This window comes from Portunus trituberculatus, chromosome 32, assembly GCF_017591435.1.
Source record: "Portunus trituberculatus isolate SZX2019 chromosome 32, ASM1759143v1, whole genome shotgun sequence".
Taxonomy (NCBI): domain Eukaryota; kingdom Metazoa; phylum Arthropoda; class Malacostraca; order Decapoda; family Portunidae; genus Portunus; species Portunus trituberculatus.
This window is the reverse complement of record NC_059286.1, coordinates 10521140-10541585: the sequence shown is the minus strand read 5'-3', so window position 1 is coordinate 10541585 and position 20446 is coordinate 10521140. Positions and strand designations below refer to the sequence as shown.

At 43.9% G+C, this 20446-nt stretch overlaps 2 long non-coding RNA genes across 12 annotated transcripts in view; one reads left to right on the top strand and one right to left on the bottom strand.

Annotated features, from left to right (window-relative positions):
• Positions 1-9671, top strand: part of LOC123511937 — a 21239-nt gene extending 11568 nt beyond the window's left edge. The window contains exons 3-6 of one of the 3 annotated variants that reach the window (XR_006676996.1): positions 3717-3893; positions 4821-4924; positions 5917-5989; positions 9251-9671. This is a non-coding gene — a long non-coding RNA (uncharacterized LOC123511937). Of the gene's footprint in view, positions 1-3716; positions 3894-4820; positions 4925-5916; positions 5990-6387; positions 6510-9247 lie in introns of those variants that run through there. The other 2 variants (XR_006676997.1, XR_006676998.1) reach the window with 2 other exon arrangements.
• The window catches only part of LOC123511936, a 15983-nt gene continuing 236 nt past the window's right edge, over positions 4700-20446 (bottom strand). Inside the window, exons 2-9 of one of the 9 annotated variants that reach the window (XR_006676990.1) lie at positions 13470-13638; positions 12636-12871; positions 12079-12404; positions 11604-11682; positions 11050-11247; positions 10225-10461; positions 9808-10108; positions 4700-8630 (exon numbers count right to left, since the gene is read on the bottom strand). This is a non-coding gene — a long non-coding RNA (uncharacterized LOC123511936). Of the gene's footprint in view, positions 8631-9807; positions 10114-10224; positions 10462-11049; positions 11248-11603; positions 11683-12078; positions 12405-12635; positions 12872-13469; positions 13639-20446 lie in introns of those variants that run through there. The other 8 variants (XR_006676994.1, XR_006676995.1, XR_006676989.1 and 5 more) reach the window with 8 other exon arrangements.

The following is a 20446-nucleotide window of genomic DNA, read 5'->3' as shown; positions in this document are numbered from 1 at the left end:
CATTCACAGTTCTTTATATGTGGACGACTTGTGCATCTCTTTGCTGCTTCTAGGATGTCACTGATTGAGCGCAAGCTCCAACTGGCGATCAATAGGGTGTCCAGTTGGGCCAACATGAACGGTTTTCGATTCTCCACCTCGAAGACCGTAGCCATGCATTTTGTCGCAACCGTGGTGTCCATCCAGACCCGGATTTATACCTCGCCAATAGACGCCTCTCATGCGTGGAGGCGACTCGATATCTTGGCCTTTTATTTGACAACCGTCTCACCTGGGTTCCCATTTTCGCTCTCTTAAGGCGTCTTGTCGGCAGGCACTATCCCTTCTTCGGGTTTTAAGTCATACCTCTTGGGGTGCGGACAGGGACACGTTGCTGTTGCTTCACCGTACACTCATACTTCCGAAGCTGGAATACGGCTGTGAGATCTACTCATCCGCAACAGATGCACGACTACGCTCGCTTGACCCCGTGCATCATGCTGGGGTCCGCTTGGCTACGGGTGCATTTCGGACATCTCCAATACCTAGCCTTCTAGTGGATGCTGGTTTCTGGCCGCTCGACCTCCGGCGCCAGTCTTCGATGCTCCGGTGTTGGTTTCGCACCCACCGTCTGCCTGATTTTGTCCCCTGTGTGTCAATGTTGCGGGACTCGCGCTCGCAGGCGTATGTCACTCGACCGAGTCTCCCTAAACCTTTTGGCCTACGTGTTGCAAATCTCATGGCAGAGTTATCTATCGACCCCACTCCTGTGTACTCTTTCCGTCTCCCGCGAGTTGGTTATTGGCAGCTTCCTGTTATCTCATTATGCCCTGCCATGGATGGCAAGAAGGATTTTTGCCAGCTCTGTCCCACACACGGTTTTTAGAACACTTTTTTATGCATTCTGATGATATCCCTGTTTTTACTGATGGCTCCAAATCCGACTCAGGCGTTGGATTTAGTGTGGTTTTCCTCTTTTATCGGTCTGGCAGCCTTCCTTCAGTGGCGTCCGTTTTTACTGCGGAGCTGTCTGCCATAGTCCTAGCTTTACAAATAATTTTTACTCTACCGGTTTCGTCTTTTACAATTTTTAGTGACTGTCGCAGTGCTCTTACTTCTCTCTTGCACTATATCCTTTAACCCTTTGGTTTTATCAGCCCTGGAGTGGCTATACCTTCTTACACAACGAGGATATCGTGTTGGGTTCCTGGTCACGTTGGTGTTCCAGGGAATGAACATGCAGATCGCCTCGCTAAACAGGCAGCAAGTCGCGCTCCATCTCCTGCGTCTGTTCCGTTTCGAGATGTCTTTCCTCTAATTCGTGAGGCAGTTGCAGCAATCTGGCAGAGGAGATGGCTAACGGGGGTCGCAACCTCGAAAATGGGAGAGATCACTATTTCCTCTATCCCTCACTGGACATACACCCATGTTCGAGATCGACGTTTACAGACTTTATTGGCGCGACTGCGTATAGGTCACACGTACCTTACACAGAGGTACCTGTTGACCAGGAACCCTCAACCTTACTGTGATGACTGCCTGGTGCCGCTTACCGTGCGGCACCTATTGGTAGAGTGCCCTAGTTTGATAGAGTTACGACACCGCTACCTCTACCGCTGTCGCGGTAGAGATAGCGGTGTCTATTATATCTCAAAGGTCCTTGGACCAAAGTGTCTGGCCCAAGGCCATGACGTTTTAGATTTTTGGGAGAAGCTGGCCTTCTCCCAAAGCTGTGATTTTTATTTAATTTTAATATATGTATTTTAATGTTTTATGTACGAGGGAGAGTCAAAAATTATCCGCACTTTCGCCATAATATGTCTTCAGTATTGCCACACTGCGTTCTGCGCATGCGTGCTTATAGTTGATACTACTGTGGTCATGTTATCAAAGTTTGAGCCTGATCGCGCCATTTTGCTTTCTGTTTTTACTGTGTAAACATGGCCGCTCCACTAGCAGTATGCACCAAGGAAGAACAAAGAGCAGTGACCCGATTTCTCTTGTCAGAAAGAGTGTCAGGGGCTGAAATTCATCGGAGGCTTTTAGCACAATACAGGGACAGTGCACTACCACGTAGAAGTGTGTATGAGTGGATTGAGAAGTTTAAAAGTGGCCTCCACCACTGATGAGAAGATTCAGCAAGCTCGAGAGATGGTAATGGCGAACCGGCAAGTTATCATTGATGAGGTAGCTTGTTCTCTGCAGATTAGTCATGGTTCTGCCTTTCAAATCATCCACGATGAGCTCGGCTTCCATAAAGTCTGTGCGAGATGGGTGCCAAGGGAGCTTACTGCAGAGCACAAACGCAAACGTCTTGAGGTCTGCCAACGTTTACTCGATCGCTACAACAATGATGGCGAGAGATTTTTGAGCAGAATAGTCACAGGCGATGAAACGTGGGTCCATCATTATGAGCCAGAATCCAAAAGACAGAGTAAGGAGTGGAAACATCCTGGCTCGCCAGCGACGAAGAAATTCAAGACTCAGACTTCTGCGGAAAGGTGATGCTAACCCTTTTTTGGGACTCCAAAGGACCTATACTGGAAGACTACCTGGAAAAGGGTGCACGATCAACAGTGCAAGGTACAGTGCTTTGCTGGCCAACAAACTGAAGCCAGCACCGCACCAAACGCCGAAGCCTATTGTCGAAGAAAGTTTTGTTGTTGCATGACAATGCACGCCCACACACGGCCACCCAGACTGTTGAAACCATTAACCAATTGGGTTTTGAGGTGCTGGAACACCCTACCTACAGCCCAGATCTCGCCCCTTCTGACTACCATATCTTTGGACTGCTCAAAGATGGTTTACGAGGTCGGCGATTTCTTACGGATGAAGATGTGAAAGAAGCGGTGCATAAATGGTTGCATGACCAACCCCAAACCTTCTTCTCGGAGGGAATACGCAAGCTTGTGGACCGCTGGACCAAGTGCATCGAAAAACAAGGAGACTATATAGAAAAATGATGTACTTGCTTATCCCCTGCTTTTGTGTAAATACATTGAAAAACCATGAGTGCGTATAATTTTTGACTCTCCCTCGTATATTATTGTAGCTTTTTGTTTTTAATTACCATTAATTTTATCGTTTTCACTTGTTTTAGCTATTTTATGCATTTTATTTAAGTTTATTATATGTATTTTTAATGTTTTATTGAATTTTATTGTAGTTTTAGTTTTTTTTTGTTACCTTTGATTTTATCTTTTTTAATTTCTTTTAGTTTTTATAAACTACATTGTAATAAGTAAAATATCGTAGCGGCGCCATATGACCGTTGATGTTGCGGCGCCTAAAATTAAAATCCATCCATCCATCCACCTTTTCTGAATTTATACTAAAGAAGTCATTTTTCCCACCAGCTTCACTGTGGCATATTATTTTTCTTGACCTTGAATGTTTAAAGGAAGGGTTCTCAACATTTTTCTCGTTAAGAACCGCCTGAATTATAAGACCATTTCCCTGAACCCCCAGTAATCTGACATTGAAAGGAATATTAATGTAGTGACAGACACTAACTCCATATACAATGGTACTGGGAAGGATATTATTAAATCAGTCACCTAAGTACTCCTAGAAATCTTGTAAATGCCTGAGTTTAAAGTTTTTCACTCTTTGTACTCCATTTTCACTGTAAATCCCCTTTGTTCCCATATAGTAAAGAATTGCTACTGTTTGCACCTCATTCACTGTCAGCCCTCTTATTTTTTGTCTTGTGTTAACCTGAATTCTTTCCCCAGTCAACAAGGACACCACAACTGCACCCTTCCTGTGGTTGCTGGTTGAGGTCGTCTTTGTGAGTGCTGCACCATGGACCAGAGGTGAGCAGAATGGCTGCGTCTGAGCTGCCCGACAACACCGGAAGAGGACTGAATGGGAGGTGGAACAAGAGAGACTAGAGTGTGAGAGAAGGTTGGGTGAGTTCTTGTATGAGTTTTAATAATTTGTAGGTTGTATTTAGTATTTTAATATTATTAGGTATTCACATTTTAGTGAAGAAACATTTTTTTCCTTGGATTCACAGATGTATTTTTGTGGGAGACTTGTTATTCCAGTGTGTAAGGCTTGATGTATTGCGATTGTAATTCTTGGAGGGGATGACATTTCCAAAACAACATAAGTTTGTTATACATGTGTTTGATCATGACTAGTGTTTAAGGAGAGGAATAGAAACTTGTGTTGTTTTGGAAGTGTCATTCCCTCCAAGACCAAAGAATGTCAACCACAGTTCATTTGAGACAGAAGGACATGATGTGACACACGTCATTACTCCTTGAGGGTGTTCTTGTCTAGTAACAGCCTGTCTCATCATAATCTACCACCCCTGTGGCCATATGAATTAACCCTTTCAGTACTGGAATGCATTTTTACCTTGAGTTTTGGATGTTAACTATTAGATGATTTTATTGACATTTGATATATGGAGGTCAGAAGATTAATGGCCAGAGTCTTCACTATTTTAATCCCCACACGAGCTTCTGAAGCTGTATAAAATCACCAAATAGTAACCACAATGAATTGGAAAATGTGTCATGGTACTCAAGGGCTCTGAGACACAGGCAACTTTAAATTACTGTGGGGAGAATTGCAGGAAGGAGAGGACAGAGGTAAAGAACAGATGGCACTACAATTACTCACCCAACTGATGGAAAGAGGAAGCCACAATGACTATAAAGAAAACAATTATTGAAGAACAACTGTCATAAGAGTTAAACACAGTAGATGGGCTTAACCTGTACCATCAGGGTTTTTTTATTTGTTCATACAAGTTTAGTTCATGTGTTTACAGTTTTAATGCAGATACATATTAAAGCTGTGTGTAACAATGCATTGTTTTGTTTCAGATCTGTACAATGCAGAAATACTGTCCAAGAGACTAAAGGGAAAAGGATCCAAGACTGTTCTTGCTGGTGAGCTCCACTAAGTGTGCCAACACACACCAAGCAAAGTAAGGGAAAAAAAAATTTTCCTTCATGATATGTAGCACAATGATTACATAGTAATTGATAGGTCTAAATTGAAGCCAAATTTACCAGTCTTATTTTTATATAGGAGGGGAACTAGCAAAGAACAATATTAATAATGATTTGAAAAAATAGAGAACCATGGACTGTACAGAGTTAGCTGCTGAAGGGGATGATAGAAACTTGATACAGACAATGCAGAACACCTAATTTTATAAAGGTTGTTTTTCCGAGAGATGAGATGTGAAGTTTCCTGTTTAAATTAAAGTAAAAGGACAGTTTGAGGATACTCAGTGTAGATGGAGACAGTTGAGTGTCTGAAGAAGAGAGGTTAGTTGTTTGGAAGGTTGTGTTGAGTTGATTGATGGAGGAATTGTGTTTTAGAGATCAGAAGTCTCACTTTCTGTGGCGTCCCTTCATGATCTGCTTACTTCCTGAAGGGTTGGTCGTCTATGATAAGACATGGAGGAGAAGTGTAGGGTGATATGATAAGTGTAGGAGTGGGTTGGAGTAGTTTGGTTTAAAATAATTGATGAATAATAGGAAGAGAGTGGGTGACATGACAGAACTCTGAGGAACATTGTTAATAGACTTGGATGAACAGTGACTATTTACCACAGAAACAATAGAACTGTCCAGAAGAGTGTTGGACAGAGGGACTTGTGAAGGAAGGATGCATGGCATGGGTGTTTGACAGATGTGTGTGAGGGCAAGTGTTTGGTGAAGGATGAGGGCGAGTTATGAGGTTTCTGGGATTTAGAAAAGAGAAAGTTGATAGAGAAGGGCTGTGGAGTGTTTCAGGATGTAGGAACAATGTTGACGCACTGCTAAAGGGAGTTAAATGTTTGTGAAATGAAAAAAAAAATGCCTGTTTGAGTGACCAATTAGTGTGTGTGTGTGTGTGTGTTGGGTGGGGTAAGTTAAACTCATACTCTCCAGAGTCTATAACTACTATTAATGAATACTCCTTTTGCAGACCACTTCACCCACCAGTCCACTACTTGGTACTATAGGAGCAGCTTGACTTCAATGTGGACATTCTTCTGCAGGTGATTGGTTTAAGTTCCTTCCCATGACCTCTTGCTTCTGTTTCATTCCACACACACACACAAATCTTCCCTATCCAGTGTTTCCAATCCTGCTTTTTCATGGGGAATGTCTCTCAACTCGTGTCGTCATGGTTGTTGGTCTCAGTATTCTGCATGCCTCCTTGTGTGCTTAATCACTTTTGAGTAACACAACACAACATATTTATTAAACAAAACCTTCCTTTTCTGAATCTATATTGCCATTTTGCAACAATTTAATTATCTTTAAAATATTTGGTTAATTTGTTTTTATGATCTTTGATAGTTTTATTATACTTATCAGCCAAACTGGTCTGTAAATGTCGTGAGTCTTGATTGTCCACTCCTTAAGTATGGGCACCTTGTTTCCCCTCCTCCAGTCCTGGACAGCTGTTCTTAGTGATGGAGGCAAGTGTGATGTTGTGTGACGTATTTGTAAGCTGGTTGCTGCACTCTGTATCAATCTAGACACTAGCCTGTCTTGTTGCTTTCCTCCACATCCAGATTCTTGGTGATCTCTCCAGCTTCCTGTTTTGTTCACTGAGTGTCCATCAGTGTTCTGTTTTTTATTATGTTGGTGGTCTGAGAAATCCCTGTTCCCTTATAAAGATTTTCTTGAAACTCTTATTCATCATTTCTATTTTCTGTATTCAGTCCCCCTCTATATCCATCCTCATTGACTTCAGTTCTATGCTAACATGTCAACTTTTGCTTAGCAGAAGGCACATAACCTCTGGTTTCTAAGTAAATTATCTACTATGCATTTCAGAGGTAGTGAGGCATTGTTTTTCACATTTGTCTTCCAAATAAATATTAATTTTTCACACCATCGTACATTGCCAAATGTGGTTCCTTAAAGTGTTTACTCTACCAATTAAGGTTTAATTAAGCCCTCATTAGCTAACTCAGCTGAGCAGCGAATCAAACAAGGGAACCATGACAACAGCGAATCAAACAAGGGAACCATGATGGAGTGGTGGCGTCCACTCAATCACTACCTCCACGCTCTCCTCTCCTCTCCCTCCCTCTCAACAAATTAAGGATGTATACAAACAACTCGGCTCCATTTTTTATTTCATCATTATCCAAGAATAGGTCGTCTTCATCACTATCATCTTCAAGGATTAATGATGATGGCATCCATAGTCAACTATTAATCACACTGGTTCTCATTAGCCACTTGCTTCTACTCTTCTCACTTCAACTATCATACATGAATTACACAAAACACTGCCACATAGAGTGCCTCAATTCTACATATATAAAACTTAGCAGTGCCAGTATTTTCCAGAGAGGGAGAGGAAGATGTGGAGGAGGGTAGGGACAGACAGGAGTGTGGAGGCAGTGGATTAGTGGACGTCACAGCTCGATTGTCATGCTTCCCTTGTTGGACACCATCCAAGTTGTGCCAAAAATTATTTCAATTGAATCAATTCAACTATTTTTTGTTATATGTATGCAAAAAATGAATGCCTTATATCTCCTCAAATACATTATATAGTTTTGAGTTTTGATGTACCTCTATTTTCCAAAATTTTGTATCATTCTATTTCATTTGTGTGCATGTAATTTTTGAATTATCGTATTAATACCTATTTTCCCTTTTAAGTTGCATAATTCCATTGTGGGTGTTTGTCTCCTTTTACCAATTACTTCCTACCTGCTACTGCATCTTCTGAGGCCCCTCCTGCTGTGTTTGAAGTCTTGTGGTGGGTATGTAGAGAGGCAAATGGAGGATTTGTGCAGCCAGAGGAGCGGTGTAAGCCTTCGCATGGAGTGCTGCGGCAACAAAACACAAGTCCTGCAAGTCAGCTGCCTCTCTGTAGACTCTGGTGTAATCAGTGAAAGTGTCAGGGAAGTGTCAAAATACAATGTGAAAACCAGATACATACTTTGCTCTGTAATCTTTACACTAAAATTTGGTGATAACCACAGAGTGAAGGAATCTACCAACCAGTACGTAGAAATTTGTATAAGCTGTCTGTTGTTTTTAATGGGGTTATATAGTTTTATTTCTACAGTAGTACAAGAAACATGTAAAAACATTTATGTAGAAAAATCTGAGGGAAAAAGGCCAGTATTGACCCAAATACATGACTAATTTTAGGTGGAACCTGCACATAGGTTCACTCTGCGTATGCAGAGTCCTAAGAAGTTGTTTGTGTGGCAAGGTGCACATGCAAGGTGATCTGGTCATATTTACGGATCAATGCATTTTTTTTCTCAGGGCAACAAACTTTCTGTACCAACAGATATTTTTACTTAACTTACATGTTAGTTATGTTTGCAAATTTTGTCTAAACTATACAAACAGGCAGACGGCTATATTCATTCAATCTTTCACCATCAAATTTTACTGCAAAAATAATGGAGCAATGCATCTTTCATTGGTTTTCACATTATATCTTGACTTGCTTGTCATAACTGATGTTATTTTTCTACGGATTACACAAGAGCCGACAGACAGATGATGTGCTGTGGTGGTATCAGCCTTGCATGACTTCACTGTTATGTTGCTGCAGCACTCCACACCATGCTAAAACACTGCTCTACTGACTGCATAAGTAACACACAGCAGGAGGGGCCTTAGAAGATGGATGCACCAGCAGCAGGAGATAAACACCTACAAGAGAAAACAAATATTAATACAATTGATAATAAAATTTTTATATACACAAATGCAATGGACGACAAATGGTAATACAGAACTTGGAAAAAAGATATATCGAGAATAGTTGATCGAGAATAGTTGAAGGAAAAACCTTTACAAGGGAACAGATTTTATCAGACCACCAAAACATACTGAAAAATAAAACAATGAAGGACACTCGGTGAACAAATGGCAAGCTGGAGAGACGATCATCATCAATCTGGAGAGGAGGAAAGCAGCAGCAGTGCAGGCTTAGAGTGTGTCTATGGATGGAGAGAGTGCAAACAACCAGCTTGCACACACCATCACTGCAGGAGGAATGGATGGAGAGAGTGCAAACAACCAGCTTGCACACACCATCACTGCAGGAGGAACAGACAAAGAAAGTCATGAGTTAAACACACAAGCTGGCAGCAGAGTACAGAGCATACACAAGCCGGCAGCAAGAGTACAGAGCATAAACACACAATAACTAAGATAAGCTTAACACGTTAAGTGGCATTCCTCATGAGCTTGTTGTGTTGATGGAAAGAGTGACTAAGGCAATTAATTCATTTCTCTTTCAGCAGACCAATTCATTTCTCTTTCAGCAGACCATGCCGCTTTGCTGTACAGCAGTGCGGAGAGAGGCAAGTTCAGGCAGGGGTTTGTGCACCCAGCTGAGTGTGTTCACATCATGTGAAGAGCTCGGGCCGCCACCACCACATCCTTCAGTTGTCACTGATTGTAGTACAAGCTGAACTGTTTTATATACAAGACTTTGGAGTATATTGGTGGTAACAGTTCCTTCCTGATGGAGGGCAGGGGGGAAGGAAGCCAGTGTCAACCCAATAGAATGAGACTAAGTTTTAAGGTGGAACCTGCACACAAGTTCACCCTGAATGTGCACATTGCAACACAAAAACAGAACAGGGTGAATGAACCTATGTGCAAATTTCACCCTTAAACTTTGTCATGTGACTTATTTCTAGAATAAACTCTATACAATGTGCACCTTGCAACACAAAAACACAGGACTTATTTCTAGAATAAACTCTACATACTGGTGTATATTCATTCATTCCATACTCTATACAAACCTACAAATTTCTACATACTGGTATATTCATTCATTCCATTCTATCAGCATATATTTCAATGCAAAGTTTACCGAGCAATATATCTGACAGGTTTTCCCATTGTATCTGTTGACACTTCACCAATTACACCAGAGTCCACACAGCAAACAGACAGCTGATGTACTGTGGTGGCACCAGGCTTGCAGGCACACAGCAAACAGACAGCTGATGTACTGTGGTGGCACCAGGCTTGCAGGACCTGCTTGTTTTCTTGCCGCAGCACTCCACGTGAAGGCTTACACCACTCTGCTAGCTGCACAAATCCTCCACTTGCCTCTCCACATACCCACGGCTGGAGGGGCCTCGGAAGATGCAGCAGTAGGAGACATACACCTACACTGGAATGGATACACCTACACTGGAATGGAGTTTTATTGTGCTGATCCTTCCTTTATCTTCCTTTATCAGATTTGTAGTGAAAAAGGTTGCCTTCCTGCTACAATACTCACTTTTCTTGAGGCTGGCCTGATGGTAGGGTGTGGGCTTGCTGTGATCCTTGACAAGAAAGGTGAGTGAGGGGAACTCCTTGCATACTCCTGATCACTCAGCACCACACTTGAAAGGTTATGAGTGATGCCTGCCAATCTTCATGGTGACTTAGCAAGGAGGGAACCTTTCTCTCAAGCCAAAGGAGAGAAAACTTTTTGCTGTCGTAAGTCTTGGAAGTGGCTCGCTCATCAGTCAATCTGGAGGGAAGAAGGAAATTCGTTAATTTTTTTTCACTGCAAATTACAGGTGGCATTGTATCTAACACCGATTGCCTGAGGTGGAGTCATGTGTTGGCATTGTCTCCCTACCTCTACTTTCCACAGATTAATGACTAACACTGCTTGTCACTGCACTAAGAAGGGGGATTTTGTGTCCTTTTAGACATTCTCTCCTTTGCACCGATTCTTATTATTGTTCCTATAATTTGAGAACCAAAACTGCACTGCAAAATCCAGATGTGATCTGACCAGCGCCAAATATAATTTTAATATCGGCTACTTTGGGACAGTTGAAAAATACTCTTCTATAATTTTCCTAATTTCCTCCAGAAATAACCAGCTCCCCATTAGCTGCCTTTACAAGACATTTTCATTTCTCTACCTTTCATCTTATATGCCTGAAAAAATCACCTGGGATCTGTCTTTGCCTGGCTGGCTACCCTCAACTCATAATTGCTTTTAGCTTTCCTCATTAACTTCATCAGTGCACGATAGCAAATTGTGTACCACTAAACACTGAACACTCATTGCACTGCAGTACAGTACTCTCAAGATAGCAATACTCACCTCTCCTTTCTGCCACAACTCCTTCACTCCCACAGTAGCTTTACTACCTTAGTATGAAAGAGAACTCTTGTTGTGCCTAAGGTAGTACCAGACTGAAAACCAATGTAGAGATTCTTGTAGTCTGGTGGGGCTATTCAGGGAAGCTCTTGTAGTCTGGTGGGGCTATTCAGGGAAGCTGTGTTGACATCTCAGAACTGCCTGCAAGAAATAAAGAATTAGTTCCCTGCCTGCAAGAAATAAAGAATTAGTTCCCTGGTACATGAGATCAGAAATATGCTAATAATATCAGTGACACAGTGTGTCACTGATTGGTGTAGAGGCCTCAGACAATGTAACTTTACTTTCACTGATTGGTGTAGAGGCCTCAGACAGTGTGTCACTGATTGGTGTAGAGGCCTCAGACAGTGTGACAAAGTTATGTGTCATGATACAATGTGAAAACAGTAAAAGATGCATTGCTGTTAGTTTTTGCAATAAAATTTGGTATCACCAGTATGTAGAAATTATAGTATCATGATACAATGTGAAAACAGTAAAAGATGCATTGCTGTTACCAGTATGTAGAAATTGTAGTACAAGCTGAACTGTTTTATATACAAGACTTTGGAGTATATTGGTGGTAACAGTTCCTTCCTGATGGAGGGCAGGGGGAAGGAAGCCAGTGTCAACCCAATAGAATGAGACTAAGTTTAAGGTGGAACCTGCACACAAGTTCACCCTGAATGTGTGCACCTTGCAACACAAAAACAGAACTACTTGTATTCATACAGGGTGAACGAACCTATGTGCAAATTTCACCTACAATGTGCACCTTGCAACACTTATTTCTAGAATAAACTCTATACAATGTGCACCTTGCAACACAAAAACACAGGACTTATTTCTAGAATAAACTCTATACAATGTGCACCTTGCAACACAAAAACACAGAACTACTTGTATTCATACATGTGCAAATTTCACCTTAAACTTTGTCATGCGACTTATTTCTAGAATAAACTCTATACAAACCTACAAATTTCTACATACTGGTATATTCATTCATTCCATTCTATCAGCATATTTCAATGCAAAGATTACAGAGCAATGTATCTGACAGGTTTTCCCATTGTATCTGTTGACACTTTCACCGATTACACCAGAGTCCAGACAGCTGATGTACTACTGTGTGGCACCAGGCTTGCAGGACCTGCTTGTTTTCTTGCTGCAGCACTCCAGGTCCTGCTTGTTTTGTTGCCGCAGCACTCCACATGAAGGCTTACACCACTCTGCTAGCTGCACAAATCCTCCACTTGCCTCTCCACACACCCACTGCTGGAGGGGCCTCGGAAGATGCAGCAGTAGGAGACATACACCTACAAAGTGTAGAAGGAAAAATAGATATCAATACTGTTACCACCAGAGAGTTAGCTTGTGTCCCATACAAGATACTGCTTGTATAATTTATTACATTTCACAAGATAATAATAATAATAGTTAGTTAATACAATTTAGACTGGAATGGAGTTTTATTGTGCTGATCCTTCCTTTATCTTCCTTTATCAGATTTGTAGTGAAAAAGGTTGCCTTCCTGCTACAATACTCACTTTTCTTGAGGCTGGCCTGATGGTAGGGTGTGGGCTTGTGGTGATCCTTGACAAGAAAGGTGAGTGAGGGAACTCCTTGCATACTCCTGATCACTCAGCACCACACTTGAAAGGTTATGAGTGATGCCTGCCAATCTTCATGGTGACTTAGCAAGGAGGGAACCTTTCTCTCAAGCCAAAGGAGAGAAAACTTTTTGCTGTCGTAAGTCTTGGAAGTGGCTCGCTCATCAGTCAATCTGGAGGGAAGAAGGAAATTTGTTAATTTTTCACTGCAAATTACAGGTGGCATTGTATCTAACACCGATTGCCTGAGGTGGAGTCATGTGTTGGCATTGTCTCCCTACCTCTACTTTCCACAGATTAATGACTAACACTGCTTGTCACTGCACTAAGAAGGGGGATTTTGTGTGTCCTTTTAGACATTCTCTCCTTTGCACTGATTCTTATTATTGTTCCTATAATTTGAGAACCAAAACTGCACTGCAAAATCCAGATGTGATCTGACCAGCGCCAAATAAAATTTTAATATCGGCTACTTTGGGACAGTTGAAAAATACTCTTCTATAATTTTCCTAATTTCCTCCAGAGATAACCAGCTCCCCATTAGCTGCCTTTACGAGACATTTTCATTTCTCTACCTTTCATCTTATATGCCTGAAAAAATCACCTGGGATCTGTCTTTGCCTGGCTGGCTACCCTCAACTCATAATTGCTTTTAGCTTTCCTCATTAACTTCATCAGTGCACGATAGCAAATTGTGTACCACTAAACACTTAACACTAACTGAACACTCATTGCACTGCAGTACAGTACTCTCAAGATAGCAATACTCACCTCTCCTTTCTGCCACAACTCCTTCACTCCCACAGTAGCTTTACTACCTTAGTATGAAAGAGAACTCTTGTCGTGCCTAAGGTAGTACCAGACTGAAAACCAATGTAGAGATTCTTGTAGTCTGGTGGGGCTATTCAGGGAAGCTGTGGTGGGGACATCTCAGAACTGCCTGCAAGAAATAAAGAATTAGTTCCCTGGTACATGAGATCAGAAATATGCTAATAATATTAGTATAAAATGGGTTTGATAATTAATTCCCTAGAAAACTGATGAAATACAAGAAGCATAGTAGAAGATTGCCAGGCATAGGGAATGACAGAAGGAAAAAATAAGTAAAAAAAAAAAAAAAAAAAAAAAATATATATATATATATATATATATATATATATATATATATATATATATATATATATATATATATGTATATCTTACGAACATTATGAGTGTGGAGATCATTAGTATGAAATTTGTTTAGTAATGAATTCCCTGCTGACACATGGGCGAACGAGATAAAAGGAGAATGCCAGGTAGGATGACTTTGAAAGATGAAGCACAGGTAGTGTGAGACAAGTCCAAAGTACGGAAATTTGTATGAAAATATACTTGAACTCTTTATTAAGTTTAATACAACTGAAACATTTCAGAAATGCATACAGTGCTTCAGAAAGTAAAAAGGTTTCAAACACACATCAAATTCACAATGGTCTAAACAATATGTAAGTAAAAGTGTGTGTGCGCGCGCTTGCGATCCTGTGCTTGTGCGCGCGGATGGATGGATGGATTTTATTTAGGCGCAGCAACAGTGAAGGTCATTTGGCGTCGCTACATTAATTTTTAAGACAAAAAGGTTTAAAAGAAATTTTTTTAAATAACTAAACAAAAGCAATATAATTAAAGGTAGCTAAAAACTAAAAAGACTAAAACTTTATAAAACATTCAAATACATATAATAAAATTCTAAAATTCACAAATAAGGAAGGAGGCCAGCCTCTCCCAAAAAAACAAAAATATCATGGCCAAGGGCCATACACGATGGTCCAAGGACCTCAGATTGGAGATAGACACCGCTATCTCCATCGCGGCACCGATAGAGGTAGCGGTGACGCACGTCTATCAAGCTAGGGCACTCGACAAGTAGGTGCCGTACTGTAAGTGGCACTAGACAGTCATCACAATAAGGCTGAGGGTCCCTGGTCAACAGGTACTTATTTGTAAGGTACGTGTGACCTATACGCAGTCGCGCCAATAAAGTCTGTGCACGGCGATTCCGGACATGGGAGTATGTCCACTGAGGGAGAGTGGAAGTGCCAAATCATATTATAAAGATTTAATAAAAGTTAAAAGCACTGTCAGACATGTGGCGCAAGAAGGCATAAGGAATATCATCTGGCCCAGGAGAAGAGTCCTGACACTGGGACAAAGCGGTCTGCAACTCAGAGACAGAGAAGAGGACATTATAAGAGTCCCCTCCAGTGGAAGAAAAGTTGACGCCGAAAGATTCTATTCTCTGGCGGTGGCGTGCGCCTGGGGCTGCAGGATCCTTCCGGGAGACGCTGGCAAAGTGCTCAGCAAAGAGGTCGGCGACAGTCTTAGGGTCTGCCACCGTTCGCCCAGCAGACAACAAAACTGGCGGGGAAGGAGCAGAATACTTCCCAGCAATTCGGCGGACTTTGTTGAAGACATCCGTAAGAGGGTGTGAACATTAATGGATGAGACATAGGCTTTCCATGAGGCTCTTTGTGCCTCCTTCAAAACGCGGCGGGCCCGAGCTCGGCAGCGTCGAAAAGCTTCCAGACACTGCGGGTCCCCACGATGTCGCCGGAGACGAGAGAAAGCTGCCCGTTTCTCTCACACAGCGTTTGTGCATGCTGCGTTCCACCAAGGAACGGGACGCTTAGTAAAGCGACCGGACGTCCTAGGGATTGTCTGAAGCGCTACTGAATGTAAAAAATCAGTAAAATAATCAACAGCCTCAGCACAAGTAGAAAAGTCAGCCAACGGACGGATAAAAGAGCTAAGGTCTGTGAATCGAGGCCAATCTGCCTTGTCTAAAACCCAGCGTGGGGGCCGGGACTGTGGCTCAGAGTTCACAGATTCTAATAAAATCGGAAAGTGGTCACTACCGTGTAAATCCGGTAGGACCCGCCAATTAAAATCAAGGAAAGAATTAGATGTACACAGAGAAAGATCGATAGCTGTAAAAGTCCCAGTAGGACTGTGGAAATGTGTAACATCCCCAGAATTTAAAATCTCCAATCCCTCATCCTCAATAAAAGAACCGATTAAAACCCCACGAGGATTACTAGCACCTTCATCCCACAATGGGTGATGGCCGTAAAAATCTCCCAACAATAGGAAAGGCGGAGTCAGCTGACGCACCAGGCCGTCAAGATCACCTCTGGAGACAGGAACCCGAGGAGGGAGATATAAACTGCAAATAGTGTAGGATCATCCCATAAAGACCTTAACAACAATCACTTGAAGGGGAGAGTTGAGTTGCAAGGAGACAACAGGTATGTCGTGACGGATTAGAATAGCTGTGCCACCGTGGTGGCCCTGTTCAGGGAAGGGAGTGCTAAAAAAGGCACGATAGCCAGGAGGACTAGAATAAGTACTATCACTAAGCATAGTCTCTTGTAGAGCAACACGGGCAGGAGAGAACTCCGACAGTAAAGCTCGGAGTTCCCCCCACGAGGCGCGAAGGCCTCTACAATTCCACTGTAGAAGCTTGAAGAGGACTATTTAGGTGCAGTGAACGGGCGAGCCTTTTCAAGGGGCTGCCCTTGACTCACTTGACTAGAAATAATCAACCGACGAGAAGACACCGGGAGTTGTGATGTGCCGGTTGTTGGACCGCTGCCTTTCGGCCTACCGGTGAGTGATGCGAACCATCATCACTTCTACCATTGCAGAGCGATCCCTGGAGGACTCACGATCATGTGCACCGGGAGAAACCTTAGATTGCTTAGGCTGAGCTAAATCTATCGACTCCGCAGACCCGCGGTGCCGTTTGGTCAGGCCCTTCAAAGGCTTAGGTGATACAGGGGGGCAAATGGACATCCACTACATGGGTGACTTTGGTCAAGTCCGTATCATTCTCGTCACTTCTAAGAGATTACTCAACTGGCTCGTCGGACAAAATGAACAGGACCACCCGCCCCAACAGAGCGAGAGGTAGCAGAAGGAGTTGTCTTTGGACTGGCAGACTCGGCTGAAGAGCGAGCGGCCAATGAAGCATAGGATGTCGCACCAGTACCGTCCTTCTGGCGGTACAGGAGTTTGCGGCGGGCGCTACCAAGGCTGATGAACTGACTGTTAGCAAGCTGTAAAATGTCCTGCTCCAGGCGATACCTTGGGCATTGCCTGGAACGTACCTGGTGAGCATCATGGCAATGGAAACAATATGCAACAACATTGCAATGATCCTCAGAATGTGAATTTAATGCTGAGCAATTACCACATCGAGAAGCTTCCTTGCAGGAGCTTTTGCCATGACCGTAGCCGTAGCACGAAAAACACTGAAAAGGGCGGGAAACAAAACGCCTCACCCTAAGATTGATAGAACCGATATGAACACGGTCTGAGAGGGTGGAACCAAAGAATGTGAGAAGGATCATGTTGGAGGAGTTCCTCATCTTAGTCACCTTTTGGACTAAGCTAGGACACATAGCCAGTATTTCCTCCTCAGGAAATTCATAAAGATCCTGACTGTACACACAACCTTTACTATAATTAAAGGTGGGATGGGCCTTTACGGTTTCAAACATTAGGGCAGTGGAGATGTTGCAACATCCTCGCTTGCGTAATATCTTTAGCTCGCACGAGCACCCCCTTACTGTACTTCTTCAGATTCCCCTCAGGAATCGTGCCGATCTCTTTGGCCAGGTACCGGGAAGCATGGATGAAATTCCCGCACCCATTTCTGTAGTACGCCACAAACCAACGTGGAGGCGGGATCTGGCGGACTTCTGGAACTGAATTCTCTAGATAGTTTTCAAAAACATTTGGGATATAATCCATGTCACTGTCTGAAATATTACGTGATTGGAGAAGTTCAGGTTTAAAGCCAGAGCCGGCAAGGGGCAGAGATGCTACATGTTCATAAGCCAAACGGGCTTCATCACATGACAGAAACGTCACATAGCAGCGGTTAGAAGGAAAGTCCTTATCATAAACAAGTCGAATGCGAACAACCGTGCCATACGCCTTGAGAAGTGAGTGCAAGGCGTGATAGGAAAATGATGGATTAACATTTACCATCAAAAGGGAGTCATATGCAGCAGAAATGCGTCCCTCAGAAGAACTCCCAGAACAGGAGACTGCTGTGGGAGGCCCTTGTGGAGGGGAATCCTCCTTCCTACTCAGACCTGAAGATGACGTCTCGCGGGCCAGGTCAGCCACCTCACGAGAACCTGAAAGTTTTTTGTGTTTTCCCATAAGCAACAAGTAACACTAAAGATTAAATCCAGGGGCAAGGGAAATCACCTACTGGGACGACAATGGGAGCGAGTGCTGGCTGCCGTGGACGGGGTACCTCGTCCCCATGCGGACCAATCGTTTTAAAAAAAGGCCCCACATGATGCAGAATGTTTGTCCACGGAAGAGCTGAGACTCCCTCCCAAAGCATCCCAGCCTGGACACCCAACCATCCAGCACAGGACGGCCCGTATTGGGCGATCCCTCCAGCGGGTGGCTCCGCTGGTCCACTGGCAGCCTACGTAGAAACCATTTGGTCCTGTGCGTGTGTGCGCGCGGTCCTGTGCGTGTGTGCGCGCGGTCCTGTGCGTGTGCGCGCGCGGTCCTGTGCGTGTGTGCGCGCGGTCCTGTGCGTGTGCGCGCGCGGTCCTGTGCGTGTGCGCGCGGTCCTGTGCGTGTGCGCGCGGTCCTGTGCGTGTGCGCGCGGTCCTGTGCGTGTGCGCGCGCGGTCCTGTGCGTGTGCGCGCGCGGTCCTGTGCGTGTGCGCGCGCGGTCCTGTGCGTGTGCGCGCGCGGTCCTGTGCGTGTGCGCGCGCGGTCCTGTGCGTGTGCGCGCGCGGTCCTGTGCGTGTGCGCGCGCGGTCCTGTGCGTGTGCGCGCGGTCCTGTGCGTGTGTGCGCGCGGTCCTGTGCGTGTGTGCGCGCGGTCCTGTGCGTGTGTGCGCGCGGTCCTGTGCGTGCGCGTGCTGTTCTGTGCGTATGCGTGCGGTTCTGTGCGTGTGGTTCTGTGCGTGTGTGTGCTGTTGTGTGCGTGTGGTGTTGTGTGCGTGCGTGTGTGGTGTTATGTGCGTGTGTGTGTGGTGTTGTGTGCATGTGTGTGTGGTGTTGTGTGCATGTGTGTGTGGTGTTGTGTGCATGTGTGTGTGGTGGTGTGTGCGTGTGTGTGGTGTTGTGTGCGTGTGTGTGTTGTGTTGTGTGCGTGGTGTTATGTGCTGTTGTGTGCGGTTCTGTGCGCGCGCGTGTGTGTGTGTGTGTGTGTGTGTGTGTGTGTGTGTGTGTGTGTGTGTGTGTGTGTGTGTGTGTGTGTGTGTGTGTGTGTGTGTTTCACTGTTTCACTGTTTGATCTGCTGCAGTCTCTGACGAGACAGCCAGACGTTACCCTACGGAACGAGCTCAGAGCTCATTATTTCCGATCTTCGGATTGGTCTGAGACCAGGCACACACCACACACTGGGACAACAAGGTCACAACTCCTCGATTTACATCCCGTACCTACTCACTGCTAGGTGAACAGGGGCTACACGTTGAAAGGAGACACACCCAAATATCTCCACCCGGCCGGGGAATCGAACCCCGGTCCTCTGGCTTGTGAAGCCAGCGCTCTAACCACTGAGCTACCGGGCCGTGTGTGTGTGTGTGTGTGTGTGTGTGTGTGTGTGTGTGTGTGTGTGTGTGTGTGTGTGTGTGTACGTGCGCACGCGGGTGAGGATGCGAGTAGATGCACAATGCGTTACCATAATTACACAACACAATGTAATAAGAAAAAAAACTCGCATTTCAATAAGCAACAAGGAATAGTCATGATAGACACACACTTAGTAAATAAATAACAGTAACAACCTCCACTAGTTAACAAGCCAACTCCCACCTGCTACAGCGATCAAGGCAATCCCCGCCCCCCTCCCCAAGACAAACACACGCGCGCGCGCACGCATGCACGCACGCACGCACGCACACACACACACGCACACACGCACGCGCGCACACGCGCACACACACACACTTCAAACCATTATATCTTTAACCCCTTCAGTACCATGACGCCTTTCCCTATTCATTTTGCTTACTATTTGGCAATTTTATACAGCTTCAGAAACTTATATGGAGATTAAAATAGAAAAGACTGGCCAGTAATCTTCTGACCTTCATGGACCCTTCCTAATGTCAATATAATCATCTAATCACAAAAAAATTCATGATAAAATTGCGTTTCAGTACTAAAAAGACTAATTATGACATCTTCACCACCCGTTAGTCATGAAGTTCCATTTTCCACCTGGCTATTACAAAATTTCCCAACTGGTTAGCATATTCTGCCTCATCCTTCACAAGCTTAACTACGCCATCTGTAGTGTAATGACCTCTGAAGACTTAATCACCCAAATACCGTGCCATCTGGTTTTCGTATTCACCTCTCACTTGTCGAGCTTCAATACATCACCTGTATTTTAATTATCTTTTTCAATCTAAACCTGTCTACTTAATCACCTTACCTGTTCAGCCTAATAACTACCAAGTCAATCTCACTTCTCACCTGCCAAGTAAAAGTATCTTACCTGTATATTGATCACCTGTTCAACCTAAACCTGTCTACTTAAATCACCCTACCTGTTCACCAAGTCAATCTCAACTCTCACCTGCCAAGCAAAAGTACCTCACCTGTATTCTAATCACCTGCTCAATCTAATAAAATCTGTGCTTCTTAATCATCTCACCTGTTCTACCTAATCACTACAAAGTCAATCTAATCACCACTTAGTCTAATCTAATCACCACTTATTAA